The sequence below is a fragment of the Ochotona princeps genome, chromosome 7 (assembly GCF_030435755.1).
Source record: "Ochotona princeps isolate mOchPri1 chromosome 7, mOchPri1.hap1, whole genome shotgun sequence".
Classification (NCBI taxonomy): Eukaryota; Metazoa; Chordata; class Mammalia; order Lagomorpha; family Ochotonidae; genus Ochotona; species Ochotona princeps.
In genome coordinates, this window is record NC_080838.1 from 26,865,466 (window position 1) to 26,885,135 (window position 19,670).

At 37.7% G+C, this 19,670-nt stretch overlaps 1 non-coding gene across 1 annotated transcript; it reads left to right on the forward strand.

Annotated features, from left to right (window-relative positions):
* Positions 1–12,785: 12,785 nt before the first annotated feature.
* On the forward strand, positions 12,786–12,889 carry LOC118759043 (U6 spliceosomal RNA). Its single transcript, XR_004995951.1, has one exon. It is a non-coding gene; the product is annotated as a U6 spliceosomal RNA (small nuclear RNA).
* Positions 12,890–19,670: the final 6,781 nt, after the last annotated feature.

Here is a 19,670-nt window from a genome sequence, read left to right on the forward strand (position 1 = left end):
AGTAGCCCTGAGATGCCTACTTTTGAAAGAGTTCACGAGCTTTTTAGAAGGCAGCCTCAGAGTTAGACAAGCAACATGAGCTAGAGGGTAGTGTGGGATAATAATGATATGGCATGAGAAATGGCCATGATGGTGTTCTAAGGGGGGTGAGGCAAACCAGGAGTGCTGCTTTGAGTTCTGAGTACTATTCCATTTCCTGACCTGTGCTCTATCTTGTGTGAGGGCCTGGCTAGGTGCATTTTACGTAATTTCCTCAGGCCTCATGTCCTCATTTACAGTCCTGTCCTTTCAGCAAAGACCCCTGATTTTGCTAAGTGAGATTCTACTTTCGGCGATGAGAAAGGCCAAACACATGTCCCAATTCTGCCCTGTAGAGGAGCAAATGTTTCAGCAGAAGCCTCAAGCCCACAAGGGGTGGTCTGCAGAAGGGTAACAGGACAGGCTGTATGAGTGCATAGAGGAAATGCAGAATCAGCCTAGTTCAGGAAGAAACCACAGTTTAGCATGGCTGGTGCAGAGGAAGGACTGCGTGTGGATGTAGGATATGAAAATGAACTATCACATAATGGACAGATAATGAAGATTTTGTATTTTATGACATTAGTGGAAGAAGAATTTTCAAACGAGCACAACATGGTAGTGTATTTATTAGATATAATTAAATCTGGAGAATAAATGTCAAGTTAATGGGTCACTTGACAGTAACTTGGGCAGAATCAGTGGGAGATATTTCTAAAAGAGATTGTAAAGCAGTAGAATGAACAAGTTATGGAAACTGTTCATCAGCGAAGATTCAGAGTTAATGTCCAGGCTTTTGGGTATAAGTTATTGAAAAGACAGTAATTCTTGAGCACAAGAACAAAGGTGAAGTAAGTGTCAGTTCCCTTGGATTTAAGGCACAAAGTTATATGTTTTGTTCTATATTTTGAAGTCTAAGTTAATTATGGGAAACTGTATATAAAGCTAAATGATACCCAAATCATTCTAGGTTTCAAATGAATCAAGGATTGCTCTGCTTTTAAGAAAATGCTATTCTCTAAAGATGTGGCCATTTAAAGTTTAAAGTTACAGTAGCTGAGAATTCCTCAAGTGATCACTACTGGTTTTTTGCTGTTCTTTTTCTTCAGAGGTATGCTTGGGTAGAGCTACTGGGGGTACACCCATTTCATGTTGTATCTCAATGAATGCCATCAGACACTGTGCAAGGCTAGGCAATGTGGTAGTGGTAGTTGGGGTTGGGGGCAATGAGGGAAAATGACAGCAAGCAAAAGCTTTTCATTTCTTTTGATTTCCTTTTGTTGCTTTCTGTCTGACTCTGAAGGTAAGCTAATGGCCTTTGTTTTCCATCTTGTCTCTATTTTTTTTGTCCCAGGGAAAGCTGAATTGGCTTCTAAAGCAAAGAGTGCCTTGTATGACTTTCAGGCGCCGGCTCTTATGCTCTCTGCTTCCTTTGTTCACTCCATAGTTTCTGGGCTGCTTTAGTGTTTCTCTTACTATACAATGGTGAAGTTGTTTACCACTAGAACGAGTTCATCCGGTGAAATTTACCCAGGGCTCACTTTAAACTGATGCTGCATGCATGCATGAATTGCTTCCAGGGTTACTCACTCCTATAGCTTTTGCTAAGGAATCTGTCAGTCAAATGTGTAGCTACTGACAGCAACTTTTGAAGACTCTTTTCTCTTAACCATAATGCATTAAACACTTTGAAAACAGATAAGCTAAGGTTTTCTCACAGTCTGTTGTGCATGTTTCTTTGCTGTACAATTCAATATAATGAAATTCTCATGTGCAAAGAGAATTGTGGTATAAAACAAATCAGACTTTATTCATTCCCATTTTGTTCCTATGTATATGGATTCCTACAAATTCATGATATATTGAGTTAGTGTGATAACAAATTCCAATTTTAAGGCTTGAAATCCTTAATATGATCCACAACTCAACAGAAATTTTCCTTGTGAAAAATGTGATGTTTCTCTTCACCTCTATTCTGTTTTGTATTGCTCATCTTTTCCATCAGCACGAGTTCAGCATATTGAAGCCAGGAGAGACACTACCAGTGATTTTTTTTAAGGAATGGAATATCATCACTGTGATTGCAATACCCAAGGATAAGCTATGTGGAAATGGGCTTTATTAAGATGAATTACTGTTGCAGAAAGAACTGTGGCACTGATAAATATTAAAGAGCCACAGCTGACCCCATGGAAATCATTTTATTTGGTTGCTTCTAAAACCTATTCTCTGTCCTTCTCTTCCCTTTTATTTCTGCGTTGATTTACATGACAACAAAGCCTCTGGTCCTTGGGAGCTTGTCTGTTCCTGCTACTGTTCTCTGATTCCAGTTGTCACCCTTCTTTGCTGAGGACATGAGTGACAATGAAGTGAAGAGTAAATGGCTGCTGGAGCAGATGAACTCTGAGAAACAAAACCCCCCTTTTCATGTAAATGTGCATAGTAGTTTAACAAGAAGGAAGAAAAAAAAACCCAGAGCACAAGATATCCAGAGAACTGGATGGTATTTGAGGTTTTTCCATGAGGGCTTTGACATCTCTGTAAAGTGTATCATGTATCAAAGCATCTCTTTCCCTCTCATACAAAATGGAAACACTTTTCCAATTTCAAGATGACAAGGGGTGACATTAAATCTAACTTCAGTCACTGGCCTTGATAATGGCCTTTCACCACCAGTCCCCTCCATGCATCCCATGACTTTGTCACTCAATGGTAGACAAGAAGGGAATACTTGCACGTGTTTGCTTAATACTCAGGCTGTCCTCTACCTGGGAGGTCCCCTCCCTTTTCTTTTTTACTTAAAATTTCTCTACCTTTTCAAGCTTAACTGAAGGCTATTCTATTAACTGTACAGTCTTCGCTTTCAGACTGAATGATCTCTTTTCAAAATCCCATTATGTTTTTGATAGTATCTATCACTTGGCTACCAGTTTCTCATACCAGGTAGATGCTACATTTGTTCAGCACAGTAACCGTGTATAATGAATGCGTCGCTGCTTATCCATAACCATTGATATATCTGCAGATATAAAATCCATGTTTATTAATTATACTTGCTGTAACTTCAGTATTATTAAACTGAGAAGGTTAAACTCATTTTTTTAGATTTAGTTTATTTTTATTGGAAAGTCAGATACACAGAAAGGAGAAGAGACAGAGAAAGATTTTCTATCCACTGATTTAATTCCCAAATGGCCAGAACAACCGGAAACTGAGCCAATCTGAAGCCAAGAGCCTGGAACCTCCTCTAGGTCTCCCATGTGGGTGCAGGGTCCCAAGGCTTTGGGCTGTCCTTGACTGCTTTCCCAGGCCACAATTAGGGAGTTGGATGGGAAGTGGGGTCGCTGGGATTAGAACCAGTGCACATATGGGATCCTGGTGCATGAAAGGTGAGGACTTTAGCTGCTAGGTTACCATGCTGGGCCCAATTTATTTTAATAGTATATATCTATGTTTGCTTTTATTCTAGATTGAAAATTCAAGGCAGGTAACCTTAAAGATAAATCAAGGTCTGTGGTCTGCTTTTGCCTATTTATTCAGAGTTGACATTAGTCATAGTCTATGACTATGACATTAGTTATAGTTTCATTTAATAATTTTTAACAGCATTTTAATGCATATTCACATTTTTGGCAGGAACATAATTGACAATAATATATGAAGTAGAAAGAAAGTGCTTACCTCATGCTCAGTACTAACATAAATATTTTAAGTATGTATATTCTGATTTAATCTTAACCCTCACAAAACTCTGTGAAATAGGTACTATTGTTATCATTCTCACTTCATAGACAAAGGAGCTGAGTGTTAGGCAACTGCAATTGTTATAAAACTTGGAAGTCAGCAGTCTGATTTCAGGAATCTGTGTTGCTGAAGTCCTATCCTGTTCTTCCCGTGACACTATCTCTTGATTTTCTTGTGTTCAATATTTCTCATTGTGAAAACTCAGAGACTTGACATACTGAGGATATAGCTGATATGCATTTTGTCTGGGCTTTTACTATGATGTAAATCCAAGGAAGAATTTCATTGGGAGAGTGAAGTTTGTGCTAAGTGGATACTACAACAGCATCAAAGTAAGAGCTTGATGTTGCTGAAAACTTTTTAAACTAGTGCAAATTTTTGGCTAATGAGAACATAAAAGGAGGCCAGTAGGTCATATAGTTTGTTTAGAATTCCTTTTAATTATTGCTTCTATCTATTAGTAATTTACTAGTATTAAATTATGTAGTAGATGAATGAACAGGAAATTATGTGTGTATTATAAAGCTTAAAGAAGTACATGTTAGGCCCATTGCAATGGCCTCACTTTGCAAGAAGTGGGATCCATATGGGTGCCAGATTGTGTCCTGGTTGCTCCATTTCCCATACAGCTCCCTGCTTGTAACCTGGAAAAGCAGTAAGTAACGGATGGCCTAAAGCCTTGGGACCTTGCACCCAATGGGTGACCTAGAAGAAGCTCTGGTCTCCTGGGTTCAAATCAGCTCTTCTGTGGCCATGACAGCCACTTGGGGAGAGAGCCAGTGGACAGATAATCTTTCTCAATGTCTCTCCTTCTCTTTGTAAATCTGCCTTTCCAGTGAAAATAAATACATTAAAAAAGAAGTAACATATAAAACAGCAATGAAAACATATGATATAAACAACTCCTGGAGCTCTCTTCATGGTAAAGAAAAAATGAAAAATAAAAAATAAAAAAAAATTAAAAAGGATTCCCAATTGAAAAAGAAAATATTCTTTTTCAATCTGACACTTTTTATGGAACTATATTTGTATTCTGGATCTAATTTGCTATCAGTTCCAGTAGATTTTCAAACAGTTCAAGGAAAATTTGTGTGTGTGTATGTGTGTGTGTGTGTTAATGTATGTTTGAGGGTGAATGTTCCTTTAAGAGGCTATAGGAACCATTTACACAATGGATACATGTACTTTATGAAGTAATGTATGGAGAAAGTAAAACTGCTAAGCTAATCTACTAGGCTGCTCATCTAGAAGGATGATAAAAATTGAAAATGAGAGTCAAATGGCACCCAGTGATCTCAATGCAAAAAAGTGATTTGGAGGGTACTCCTTGTGGGGTAACTTTGGAAACTTTTGTCAGTTGTGTTCTTGGGACTTGTACCTAGCCACTTACACATGAATCTTGTTGTATCAGAAATATCAGGGAGTGAGATGGTATATGTCCATAGGAATTATCAGCCTCAACAAATCAGATACCTCTTTATCCAAATCAAACTAAAAGAGAAGCACAGAACTACCAGTGTGAGCCCAGAGTTATTCATCTGTCATTGCCTGGGAAGTACTGTACTAAGCAGTGGAGATCAGACCTAATGATGTAAATTTTTGCTGATGGTATGTTGGAGCTTTCAATTGACTGGGATGATACTCTGCTGGCTCTGTCTTCAGACCAGAGAGGGTATACCTAAGAAGCCGTTGAACTTGACTGGACAATAAGATGCTGGACTCTATGTTTGGCATACGCTTGCAATGGGGGAATCTCAACTGAACTTGAGCTGTGGTTATGCAACAAGGTGGAGGAATCCACCATGGTGGGAGGGTTTGGGGAGGAGTGGGGAGAACCCAAGTACCTATGTAACTGTTTGTCACATAATACAATGTAATTAATGAAGTAAAAATAAAAAAACAAACAAACAAACAAACAACAACAACAAAAAAAGCGAAACTCATGATCAAGCGCTTGTGAGACAGAATACGAGGAAAATGGAAACTTGTATTAGAAAGTGGGTTAAAGTAGGCAAATGAAGTGTGCAGGTCAGGTAACTCTTAAGGATAAGACGGAAAGGGATGGAACCCTTCCCAGCACCCCAAATATGAACAGGAAGCAACAAAGGCATCCAAATATGATATGGGAGGGCTTTGTGAGGAAACTGTAGATGACTTAATTCATCTTTGAATTTTCCACAGAGGGATGACTTTGGCATCACCCTTGAGCTTCTTTGGATTGTGGGTTGGCCTGGGAGAACAGTGGATGGCCATTTTGAAGGGCACATGCCAAAAATAGAGATACTTGTGGGCATTTTGTGTTGTGAACAGTGCACTATGCAGGAGAATGTCAGTGTCTCCCTCAGAGCCACAGCCATGCGGGCAGCTGATGCACTGCTCCCAAAGGGATCGTCTTCTGCTTTTCTCTGCATTGCATTCCCTATTCTGTCTGCTTCGTGTGTCTTCTTTGCTCTTTCCCCATAAGGAAGTTTTTTTTTTCCCTTATTTTGAAATACAGTGAAAATTAAAAGATATTAATGTGGAAAACTTCCTTACCTGTCCCAAACATATTACATATATCCAACTTTATTTGAGTGTGTGGAGAAGCGTATATAAAACTTTTTTTTTTTTTGGCCTTTATAGTGCAAAGTGGTTGTCTGAGTTTATTTCAATCATCTAAATTAGTCAAGAGTCAGGAGAACATCTGACTTGCAGAAACCACACTCATCATGGTTTGGACTGATTGCATCAGTGTGTGTGTGTGTGTGTGTGTGTGTGTGTGTGTGTAGAGCATAGAGGCTGAATTTTCCATTCACAAGTATAAAATGACCAACAGCAACAGCGTTCTGAAATTTTAATCTGCTGTTTTTTTCCTCTGAAAGCAGCTGCAATTTCTCACCATCAACCTCTACAGAATTCTCTGCAGGATGTTTGCTACTCTTCTCTGCATACAGTAACCACAGACACATTATCTGTAGTGTTAAGAGGCAAATAATATGGCCGTAGCAACTGGTTTCATCTTTAGTTTGGCTTCTGAATCTAGGCAGTTGTTTTAAAGTAGTAATTAGCTGAACCCTTGGGGAATTTCTTTTCAAAATACATGTTAGTGCTTATGTGTTTATGGGACTCATTACTTTGCTTATGTAGGCTGTCTTGTTCAACTAAATAAATATATGTGGTGATGATCTGGCTTCATTATGATTCCTACTTTAATTTGATAGACATTTGATGGTACTTTCTACAGTTTGTAGCAGCGTCAGAAATGCCGTATTGCACTCTGGGGATATTTATTTGATTTTAGTGTCTATGTTCTAATTGTAGAATATGGAGCTAAGTAGATTTATATATTATGATCTGCTTACACCTGAGGGAATGGATTCCAGAGATTTTTCCTGATAAAACCAGAAAACAGTGATTTTGAGGATTTGATTGGCAATGGCTTCCAAATTTATTATAAGCAAAATATGTATTGATTTATTCATTCATGGTATCTGTCGTAATGTGAAACTCCAGCTTTAAGATTTCCCCTGACCCCTCATGTAGACAGACAAAATATTTTGTTGGGGTTCTTATGTTGTCTTTTCAAAGAGCGTGAAGTAAAACATGCCTAACTCTGGTTTCTTTTTACTAGCAGGTCTCAGTACACTCATTATTAAATGAATCACTCTTAAAAATTCTGTGCCTTTCTTGTTGAATATGCTGTTTAACGCCACAAATACTCTGAATTTACTCAGCTTTCTTAAAATTGCAGTGGCTTTCTACCATATATTAAGCCACTTCTGCTTTTAAATTCTTTATTTAGAAAGATAAGTCTGGAAATTAAAATGATCAAAAGATCAATTTGAAGAAATATTTACTCACATAACTTCTGGTGAGATTCACATTATAATAACACAAATTGTCCTTGGGCTACTAGGCGATTTCATCTTCAAAGAGCAGACAACCTTGCTGGTGAACTAAGCCACCTTGTGGAATGGCTAACCTCACTCCTTATTTGGCCTTTGTGTTCATGAGAAGCAGCCAATCCCTGTCTTTTCTGCTCTGAGTGATATTTCCTTTATCAATGTACTAAATGATGGACAGCTTGGTTTATTCCATATTTTAGCTACTGTGAATAGTATTGCTGTAAACATGGTGGTGCAAGTATCTGTTGATACAATGTGTTCATGTCTTTTGTGTATATATACCTGGTAATAGGTTTGAAGGATCATATCACAAATCTGGTTATAGTTTTCCAAGAAATTTCTATACTATTTTCCACAGTGGCTACACAATTCGCATTTGTATAAACTATGTGTAAGAGTTCCCCTTACTCTGCGTCCTTCCTAGCACTTGTTACTATCTTTTGGGTAACAACCTTTCTGCTAGGGGTTTGGTGATAGCTTATTGATTTTGATTTACATTTTCCTGCTAGTTAGTAATGTTAATCATGTGCTCATATATTTGTTGGTCATTTGCACATTTTCCTTTGGGAATTCCATTGAGGTCTTTTTTTGTCCTTTTCTTGCTGAGATTGCTAATATTTTTTTTCTGTTGAGTTTTTGAGTTGTTTATATATTACTGATATATCCTTTTTCATATAGGTAGCTTACAAGTATTTGTTTCCCAGTCTCCTGGATGTCTCTCCATTCTAATGAAGGGGTGTCTACTTTGATGTTCACAAGTTCTGAATTGGATATAATCCCCTTAGGTTTGCTCTTGCTTTCTATGCATTGGATGTCTTATTGAAAATGTCGTCATCCATACCGATGTTTTGTTGTGTTTTTCTCTATTTTTTTCTAGCAGCTGCATGGTCTTTTGAACTTAGGTCTTTGATCCATCTTTAATTAATTTATAAAGAGAAAACTTTTTCATTTATCATACTGGCTCCCTCTCCTATAATTCTGGAGATAGTCCTGGCCAGGGTATAAAAACAGATGAGCGGGCCCAGCAGCATGGCCTAGCAGCTAAAGTCCTTGCCTTGAACGCACCCAGGATCCCATATGGGCACTGGTTCTAATCCCGGCAGCTCCACTTCCCATCCAGCTCCCTGCTTGTGGCCTGGGAAAGCAGTTGAGGACGGCCCAATGCTTTGGGACCCTGCACCCGCGTGGGAGACCCGGAAGAGGTTCCTGGATCCTGGCTTCAGATCGGCACAGCACCGGCCATTGTGCTCACTTGGGGAGTGAATCATTGGACGGAAGATCTTCCTCTTTGTTTCTCCTCCTCTCTGTATATCTGGCTTTATAATAAAAATAAATAAATCTTTAAAAAAAAACAGATGAGCAAGGTCTGCAGTTCTCGCAAGTGACTGTCTAACTGAGCTGCCACACGATATTCTCAATGAAACAAATGCTGTGGGTCATGCAAACTTTCTTCAGTCCATCTTATTTTCCTCTTGTGCACTTTCGCTTTATTGAGTTTTTCAGGTATGTTCATATCAAGAATCAGTTGTTTGGTTTGCAGTTAAAGTCACTAAGAAGCAATTCTGAGACAGAAATTGGCACTTTGGAAATTTATTATAGGATTATTTTTATCAACAAATACAGAGGATGAGAGGAAGAAGCATATTTGTGTTGAAGGAGAATTGGGCACCTAAGCAGTATCAGAAAAGTTTTGGTTTATCTCCTCAAATTTTTCTGAATCTAGAATGACCTTATAGAGATATCCCAGGTTGGGAGCTAATAGGCAAGAATTTTTGTCCTGTGTGAAACAGACCTGTCTATGGGCTGCCCAAAGAATTGGCTTTTTCTTTAACAGAGGCAATTCCTGAGGTCAGCTGGTGACTGAGGGTTGTCTGCACCATATTCCAAGAAACTTGGAGAATCATTCTTTTAATTTGGAGGGTGAGTCTGAGTGGCACATCATAGATTCCACTAATGTTGCTGATGAAGGTTGTAGTTTTTGTCAGATTTGTTTAGTGTCTATGTAAGACTTCAAAAAGATCAATTTTTCCAAAAAAGGTGCATTTATTGTGCTTCAAAGATGACAAAGTCAAGGTACTAAAAATAAAATTAGATGCAAGTCATATAAAAATTTATATTTTTTTGAGTATCACAAATGAACTTTATGAAGTTACCAGCTGTGTGAATTGAACTGGCTGTAAATTGGAAACTTCAGATAGAGCACACCATGATAAATTGTTAAAAAAAAATCCTAAACACTAAGGAGATTCTGCAAGCAAGTTGTTACGTAGAAGTTTTTCAATTTTCATTTAACTTAACAAGAAAGTAAACTTGAAATTTGTAAGGCCCAGCTGGGATGGATGAGGGGCGTTCTAGGATGAGGCTGAGAAGAGTGGTTGATAAGGCCACACGAGGAGAAGGCAGCTTCCTCCTTGGCCAGTAGTGACGCTTGAATCCACCAAGGTCAAAGGGAGCCTGTAACACTCTAGAAGGCATATTTGTTTAATACCCAAACCCCACCTCTATAGCCCCCTAATAAAAACAACACCTTATGTTCCCTGGGCATGACTTCCCTGGCCTGCCATCTGTACCGGACCAGAGAATCTTGCCTGGGAGTGCTCCCAATAAAGCTTGCTTTAAGCTGAAATCTATTTTGAGTGGATTTCTGGTTCTGAACATGTACTCAAACCTTACAAAATTATTATAGACTTGGCATAACATGGTTTGTTTGAAAAAATGGTTACCAATCAGTGATCGATACGCAAAGTAAATGTTTTGACCTTACATTAAAGGACCGGTCTAGGAATGTATTCCAGACATTACCAGTTATAATTAAACATTGAATAAGTGTCTTAAATTTATGGGTCATTACCTTATTTGGTGTTTTTCATATTAACCAGCCATTTGCTCATTATAATCTTAGTTGATAAGTCTGGAGCTTCCACAAATACACAATCTGATTTCCTGACCCGTGTTGGGGTTTGGAATTAATACTCCTACTGTAAAAAAGGGTTAGCTCTTACGAGGGTGTTTTAGGCCCCTTCATAGAACTGCATAAAAAGTTGTTCTGGAACCATCATGGCCTCCTGACTCTTGAACCACACACAGGTATTTATCAGTCAGTCTTTGTCATTGGCTGAAGCTGGATAACTCTTCCTTCATCCTGATTGCCTCCTGGTGCCTCATGTCAGTTATTGTTGCTTCTGAATTGCAAGGTGATAAGACTAAAGCTTAATGACCAGAGTAAGATCTTAAAATAGTACTAAATGACAAATTTAAAATTTAGGAATAAAGTAACTATTTAGAATAAAAATGAAAACATGGGGAAAAAACCTGAAAAACCTTATAATCACAAAATCCCTAAGTATATTTTTACTAATTGACCATTTACTGTTACTAATTAATATCATGCTAAATGACTATGTACTAGTATCATTATCTATGTAGCTGTATGTACTGTTGTATTCCTTGCCTGCACATTATCCAAGTAAAAATAATTCTGTAATATCTGTCTTATAAAAAATTATCAGAGTAATCCAGTATTTCCAATAGCTTCACTGATGATATGAGAGTATAACAGTCTGTAAAAATGGAATGGAGAGATAAGTTTATATTGGTGCAAAAATTTTTGAAACTTATCTAATAATTTTTAAATAGTTTTTTCCAAAAACTTTTTGAAGAATCCTACTATGCATGGATATCAAGTTTTTTCACACCTAAATAAGCTTATGATTTAGTTTACATAAACTTTTTGAAATTCCTTATTCATATCAAAAAGTATATTAAATGGATTATATATAATCGATATTGATCGTATAGGAAAGCTTTCATATACAAAGGGCTTCAAAATGTTTATATATTGAGGTTTATCTTTTAATTCCATTTTCCATTTTTTTCAAAACCCTTGAAGTTGTATCTGATAAACAAAATATGAACGGAAAGGATACAGCTTTCACCTTTGCCACTAATTATCTTCCTGCTACAGTGATCAATCTTCAGTGCTCTTGGACTTCATGATCTTCGGTAATCAGTTTACGATTGTTCACATTGGCATAGTGGTGAATTTTGTTTCACACTGTCTGAAGAATATAGACAAGGGCTATAAACATTAACTAAATCTCAAACTGTCAATCTAGCTTATAATCTTTGCTTTTAAAAAAAGATTTATTTATTTATTTATTTTTGGAAAGTCAGATATCCAGAGAGGAGGAAACACAGAGAAGAAGATCCTCCATCCGCTAATTCACTCCCCAGGTGGCCTGCACTGCTAGAGTTGAACTGATCAGAAGCCAGGAGCCAGGAGTTTCCTATGAGTCTCCCACGTGGTTGCAGGGTCCCAAGGTTTTGGGCAGTCCTCTACTGCTCTCCCAGGATACAAGCAGGGAGGTGCATGGAAAATAGGGCTGCTGGGATTAGAACTGGTGCCCATACGGGATCCCAGCGCTTGCAATGCAAGGACTTTAGCCACTAGGTTAAATGCTGGTCACTGCTTGTGGGTTTTTTTTTTTTTTTTTTGGTATTCTGCTGATTGGTTGCCACAGATCAGTGATCACATCGCAGGCCTTTCATGAATCATAGGTTTAGCTCAGTCGAAGGGGAGCCCAGAGGCTCCCCTTCGGTAGAGAGCTGTGTCTTTTAGGGAAGCATCTGCCTGCAACATGGTTGATTGGTGTTCTGCTTTGGCAGGTTGAACACTTCACAGTTAGGGAGGGCAGCGCTTCACTGCCCAAATAGGCACTCTACTCCCTACCAACCGTTGTGGACAGACTCAAAGTCAGCAGGACTGTGGATTTATCTCTCTGATGAAATTATCTATCTATCTATCTATCTATCTATCTATCTATCTATCTATCTATACACACACACACACACACACACACACACACACATGGTGCATTAACCTCTACTCAACTTGTTATGATGGCACTTCTTCCCTGTTAGGTTGTCAGGTGCCTCGATGGAGGCAGAGAGGAAAACAATGTGCTCTCCCTTCCCAGGGTTGGAGGGGTAGCCTGACCCCAGCTAGCACTTCAGGTCTGACTTAAAGCCCATGGGAACTGTCAGGTTCCACCTCAGGCAGTATCACTAGTAGTGCGGGCTGCCACAGGTTCCTTTCATCTCATTCCAAGAAGAAATATTTTTAAAATATTATTTTATTCAGTGCTTGCTTCAGCAGCACATATACTAAAATTGGAACAATACAGAGATTAGCATGGCCCTTGCACAAGGATGGCATGCAAATTTGTGAAGCATTCCATATTTTTTTGTAAATTGTTCAAGTTGTGTAGTGGCTTTCCATTGGAGGGGATGATATTCTGCCAGCTCTACTTTCAGACCAGAGATGGTCTCCCAATTAAACTGTTGAATTTACCTGGACAATAAGATGCCGGACATTCTACATGGTCTATGCTTGCAATTAAGGAATCAGGACTGGATATGAACTGTACTACTGCAACAATATAGAAGAATTCAATATGGGGGGAGGGCTTTTTGGAGGGGTTGGGGGAATCCCAGAGCCTATGAAACTGTGTCATAAAATGAAATAAAAAATATTATTTTATTCTTTATGTCAAAATATCTTATCTTACACTCTGGCATTTTAATTACCAAGCTCTTTTTCATAATTCTAACGTATAAACCTGTTTGTTCTTTTAAAAATAAATTGAGATATCACAAAGAAATGTACTTAATATGTTCTGCAATTTTTCCCCTCACCAGTTTATCCAGAGATCTCTAAGAGCCTTTCTTAATTTCTTCCTGTGTCACAGCCATTTTATTTTACTTTAACATAATTCCAGAAACTTGGCCAAATTAGCATATTGCTGGACTTCCTCCTTGGGCTTTAAAAGAAGAGGCCTATATAGATACAAGTGCTGTGAAAATCATATACTTCCAGGAAACCCCGGAAAACCTTCTGAATTTCTGTGATTTTCATGTACAAAATCACCTAAGAGCTTTGTTGATTACTCTGTCTTCAGACCAACACCCTGAACACACATGCAGATGCACTATGGACTTGACCCTTTGAATCTACTGCTTATTGCAGAGGGCATTGTGGATTTGGTCTTTCATTCCACATTTCATAAGCAATAATCATTCATTCCATTTCTTTTCTTACTGACTATAGTTTGTAGAAAAACCTGGATTACCCTCATAAAGAGAGAGTGAAGAAATGTAGTTTATTAGACCTTGCTACTGTGTCTCTTAGTGGTGGTGCTAATTTGAGCTTAACGTAGAACACTACTTTGAACATTTTGACTTGAGCTGTTATAGGAATTAGCTTAATTCAAGGTTCATCTCCAATAATTTGGTACCGTCCCTGGGTTATTTCCTTTCCTTCTGGATTTCAGCGTACCACTCAGCTGAGGACACTCCTGTCATCATAATAGGAAGTTTGAGAAGCAAAGAACATTATTTAAGTAGATTCCAGATGAGAAATGATGAGAGTATATTTGTATTGAAATGAGAAGCTTTAATAAAAACAATTAATACTTAATAGAAAATTATTAATACTGAAAACATATCCCTTTATTCCCTTGAGTTTAATGGCAACTACATGGCATGGCAGGCATTCTCATCAGTTAAAAGTTTAATAAGGCTTGAAATCCTCTGCCACATAAATCTGGATGATCATCATACATCTGGTTTGAGATTAGTGAGTGTGAGTGAACAAAGGAAAATTTCTCAGAGGACTGTCAGAAACAATTCTAGTAAGAATTCCAGATACTGTAACATGATAAATGGATGCTTATTTTAATTATTGGATGGGATGTTGGATGGCTAATGCCTTATGTTGTATGAAGGTTTCTGTTTTACATTTATTTGAGGTTTGATCTTTGTTGATCTAGTTTCCCAATAAAACAATCTTTCAGAGTCTAGTCTCGTTCCTGCTGTTGCTTACACACCTTTTATTACTGTTAGACAATTACAGTATTTGATACAGATGATAGAAACAATATCTGGCAAGATAAATTATGTGTTATATTTTTCAAGCAGCCACAGATGGATCTGTTCAGGTTAAGGTGTTGTATGTTGTGTTTTACATATTTTATGTGTATTTCTCAGTTTTTTATAATTTTTTTATCTGAGAGGTTGAAATTCAAATGAACATTGATCAGTGCATTTATTTGAGTCTTATTTTGAATACATTGCTGAATTGGACATTGTAGAAGTAAAGTTGTACATGTACTTTCTAGGACTTTATTATTCATGATGTGAGGTGAAATTAATCCATATAAAGCAGCATAACCCAGTTTGCGTGGAATATAAAGTAAAACTATATTTTATTGGTTATCTGTTCTCATAGAATCTTTTTTGTTCAAAACATCAGATTTTATCAAGGCAACAAAAAAATGATTACTCTAGGAGATGTGTTACCATGCAGTGGAAAGAATCTGGAATTTGCAATCCGAAGACCAGCTGTGTCAGACTCCTCTCAACGTTAACTTTTTTTTCTGTCTGCATTTTTCTGTCTACTCTTGTAAGTGTGTGAAAAAGAAAACGGCTGTCTTCCAAACAAGGAGTTTTGGGTTCAGACTCAGGCTTTGTCAGTGATTAACTCTAGAATCTTCAGCAAACTGTTTTAACTCTTTATGTCTTTGTCTTCCTACTCCTACAAAGGGAATTAAGCTGGTGAATCTATTTGAAAATTTGTGTAGAATAAAGGTAATAGAAAATCTTAAGCAGCATTTGACTCATGGTAATTGAGGCTGACATGACTTCATTTATGCAAAGAACTTGTGTAATCACAACTTCATTACTGTTGAAATAGAACATGGTATTTTACAGACTGGAGGTCAGGATGTCCACTGGTCTGTGTCCTTTGTGGACGTTCAGAGGGAAGATTCATCTCTTGGCTTCTTTAGCTTATGGAGGCTGCTGGTATTCCTCATCATGAGGCCCCTTCCTTGCAACATCAACATCAACATGAACCTTCACTTCTCTTCCCAGACCTTTTCTATCTTTGATTTTTCTGCCTTCCTCTTAATGCACAGGGTAATCCTCCCTTCTGAAGTTCATCACTTACTCACATCTGTGAAATTCCTTTTGCCAGAAGAGAGAACACACTCACAGATTCCAGGAATGAGGATGTGAATATACTTCAAGGACTGTTATCCTGTTTATCACAATGCTTAACCAGGTTGACTAGGCATTGTCTGGGAGCCCCAGGTTCACCATCTATTACAATTAGTGATCATGATCAGAATGTCATGATGATGGTGAGATTAAACAACAGTCTCCGGTGAGTAAAAGAGTTATGGTTAGGGCTACAGTCTATATTGACTGCCTATATAAAACAAAATTACACTGTAGAATTAAGCTTTAACTATAATATTATCCTGCTTCAGAGAGAACTAGAATTACATATATTTTAATTGTTTCTATTGTTTCTTTTTTCCCTCTTTTAAAACTATGAACTTCGAGGGGCTGTGTCCTATTTACACATGTGTGCCTTGTGAGCACAAGCCTACAACAAAGTAATGTTTACTCATTTCTGTTGTGAGATATCATGGCTGACTGAATGCATTCTTGAAGGTATATTTGAATTTTTAAAGATTCATTAAATTTGTTTGTAAGGCACAGTGACAGAGACAGAGAAAGGCATCTTTTATCCATTGGTTCACTCTATAAATGACTGTGGTGTTTGGCTCCAGGCAAGACTAAAGCCAAGAGTTGGGCACTCTGTCCTGGTCTCAAACATGGGTGCCAGAACCTGTGTACTTGGGCCATCTTTCACTGCTTTCCCAGGTGCTTTACTATGGAGTTGGATTTGAAGTAGAGCAGCTAGGACTTGAATGGTGCACCAATATGAGAACAACCATTGAGGATGACGGCTTAACCCACTGCTCCACAACCCTGTCCCAGAGATGGCTCTTTAATGTAGTATTGTTTTACTTGCAGCTGCTGAAGAGCCAATTATAAATCTGTGGGTTAAATTACTTTAAATGGCTTAGTGGTAATATTTTTATTAATATGCAACAAAGTATTTCAAGAAAAGTATATGCACTATAAATATACCTTAAGTACTGTAGGTAACGCAAGTACACACAATCTCAAGCCAACTTTTCCCTCTGGCCAGAAAGCAGATACAGAACTGATGAGCTCAGAAAACAAAACAAAGCAAAACACAACCTGTGCCCTTTTATGCCACTTACCAGGTACCAATCAAATGCAAGCAAATATCAGTGCTAAACTCAATCTCTGCAGCAAGAACATGTAACTTTGCAGACAAATCCTGTGCTCTGGGGAGTCTGGGCTATTGCCCAGTGTCTCAGGTGACATGAGATTTTCACTGTTCCCTGAAACTACCTCCAAGAATGTGAGTTCGTTCCAATCTTAATTTTGTAATGAAATTAGGTATGAATGTGATGACTGATGTAATGGATGCGGTACTATCAGATTTATACTGGACATTAATGTGTTGCTTCTGGGTACAGAATGGACTTTCGCAATGTTACTGTTACTTGGGTTGTTGGAAGGAAGCCATCAAGCACCATGATGTCAGACCAAAATCTCTTTCCAATTTCTCAAGTGGCATTTGATGTAAGACATTGTAGTATTTTGTGTGGGCCAGATAAATCAGATTTAATTTTTCTTTTATTTTAGGAGAATTAGCCCTCGTTGGAATTGTCATTATTTTATTTATGATTGTTTTTGCTTTTGTTTATAATTATTTGGAACTTTATATAGCAAGATTTACAGAAGCATTAAAGAATCAAGATTTACTAAAATTTAGGATAGTAAAACCAGTTTTATGAATAGTGGCCTTTTATTATGTTCAAGGTTTCCAAAATTTGAGACTTACATGTGATTAGCTCTGGCTGCTTATTTTATGTGTCAGTTTGACTAGACTGTGAGACACAGTTGTTTGGTCAACACCAGTACTGACATTTTTGTGAAGATAGTTTTATGTGTAAAGCAGATTATTCTCCATAATGTTGGTGGATCTTATGTAATCATAAGCAAAAAATTTAAGTAGAAACCTAAAGTTGCTTGAGAAGTATGGGATTCTGTGGTCCATAGGGTCTTGGAATTCCAAGCTATACCCTTAGCTCTTCTCTGTGTCTCCAATCTTGGCTTGACATGCAGATTTCAAAGTTGCCAGAATTCAATTGCCTGTTGCTCTGGAAATTTCCTTTTTAGCACAACAAATTCAGAAGCCAGTGGAAGCTCTTGACTTCCTGAAGGCATGAAGTTATCCTGTTAGAAACTAAGGAACTTATTTTGTTTACAAAACAAATATATTTATATTCTCTTTTCATCCATAGCAAGTAATGGTAGTTTCCATTTATGAAAAATTTGAATCATTTAAGATGTCTATTTATTTGTAAGAGTTCAGACAAATAGATGAGACAGAAAGAGAAAGAAATCTTCCCTCTGCTTGTCAGCCCTGGGCCAGAGTGAAGCAAGGAGCCAGGAGCAGGAGGTCCATCCCACTTGTCTACATGGTTGGTAGGGACCCAAATTCTTAGGCCATATTCTGCTTCCTTTTCCAGGCTTTTAGCTGGGAGCTGTATCAGCAGTAGAGCAACGGAGACAGAAAATGGTGCCTCATATTTGGAATGCTGGCACCACAGCCAGGAATTTTAACTGCAATGTCATAATGCTGGCTCGGAAAACTTTGATTTTTTTTAAAATAAATTTTAGATTTAAAAACTGCAAGCTTGTTTAATAAAACTGAATATATAATTGTATGGAGGATTTAAGGATATGAGAAGAAACTTGAAGAATCTTGGCTTTTGGAAAAATTGGAACTTTTATTGGTAAATTTCTTTTTTTTTAAATTTGATATTTTGATTGAACTATTCATATTAGTTTAAAATTTTCGAAGCATGCATAGGCCTGGTGTGATAGCCTAGTGGTTAAAGCCTCAGCCTTTCGTCTCCCAGGAGCCCATATGCATGCTAGTTTATGTCCCAGACACTCCACTTCCCATCCAGCTCCCTGCTTGTGGCCTGGGAAAGCAGTGGCAGAGGACGGCCCAAAGTGTTGGGGCCCTGTACCCATGTGGGAGCACCAAAGGAGGCTCCTGGCTCCTGGCTTTGGATTGACTCTGCTCTGGTTATTGCGGACACTTGAGGAGTAATTAATGGATGGAAAATCTTTCTCTCTGTTTATCTTTCTGTCCATAAATCTGGTCACCTTTCCATTAAAATAAATTAATTTTAAAAATTAAAGCATATGTAAATGAAAACAGTATGAATTATCAGCAGTGGAATACTATAATATCTGGCAATCAAATAACTTTGTCATAAACTATTGAAAGTTTACATAAACTTGCCATATGCCTCCAGTTGAGGAGCAAAACTGGGATCCAAACTCAACTCCAAAATGTACTCACTTAACTCTTCTTCTGCTGTATTTCTTTTCTGTATCTAACACATCAACATTATCTAAAAAATAAAATTTCTTTGCTTAGCATACCATTTTTCTTCTCTTCCTAAAACTTTCCTTTTTTAAATTCATATACTACTAGGGGCTGACATTTTGTTGCAGTGCATTAAACTGCCAGGCTGCAAAGTCATCTTTGTATTATCTTAACCAGAAGTAGGATTAGAAACATCAGTAATGTATTGCACATGTGAATCTCCATTAGCCCTTAAATACGATTTTTTGTAAACTACTAACATTTCATAATTGGAATTTTGGTATCCTAATCCATGTTGTTATTTTAATTTTGTATGAAATGCAAAGTGCACACAGATGCCATAGGCAAGATTGAAATAAAGGTAAAGGAGAAAGTGTTGGAACTTAGCATCATTACAAATAAGTCTGCTCAGATTTAGAAACAGTTTGGGTGGGAATAAAGTCCTCGCTGCATCCTTATTCCTCCACTCCATTCTAAATCTTCATCTCAGCCTCTACTGCTGTTGCCATGAACCCATGGACAATGCAATTCTGCATGAAGCTCCAGCTTAAAGGATTCGTCAGTCCTCATAGCCTTAGAATAACATGTCTTATTTCATATATACAGAAACTGCTGTATGTAAATGAGGGTAAATAATGCACATTCTGTTTTTCTTTCTTACTGAGGAGGTATATGAC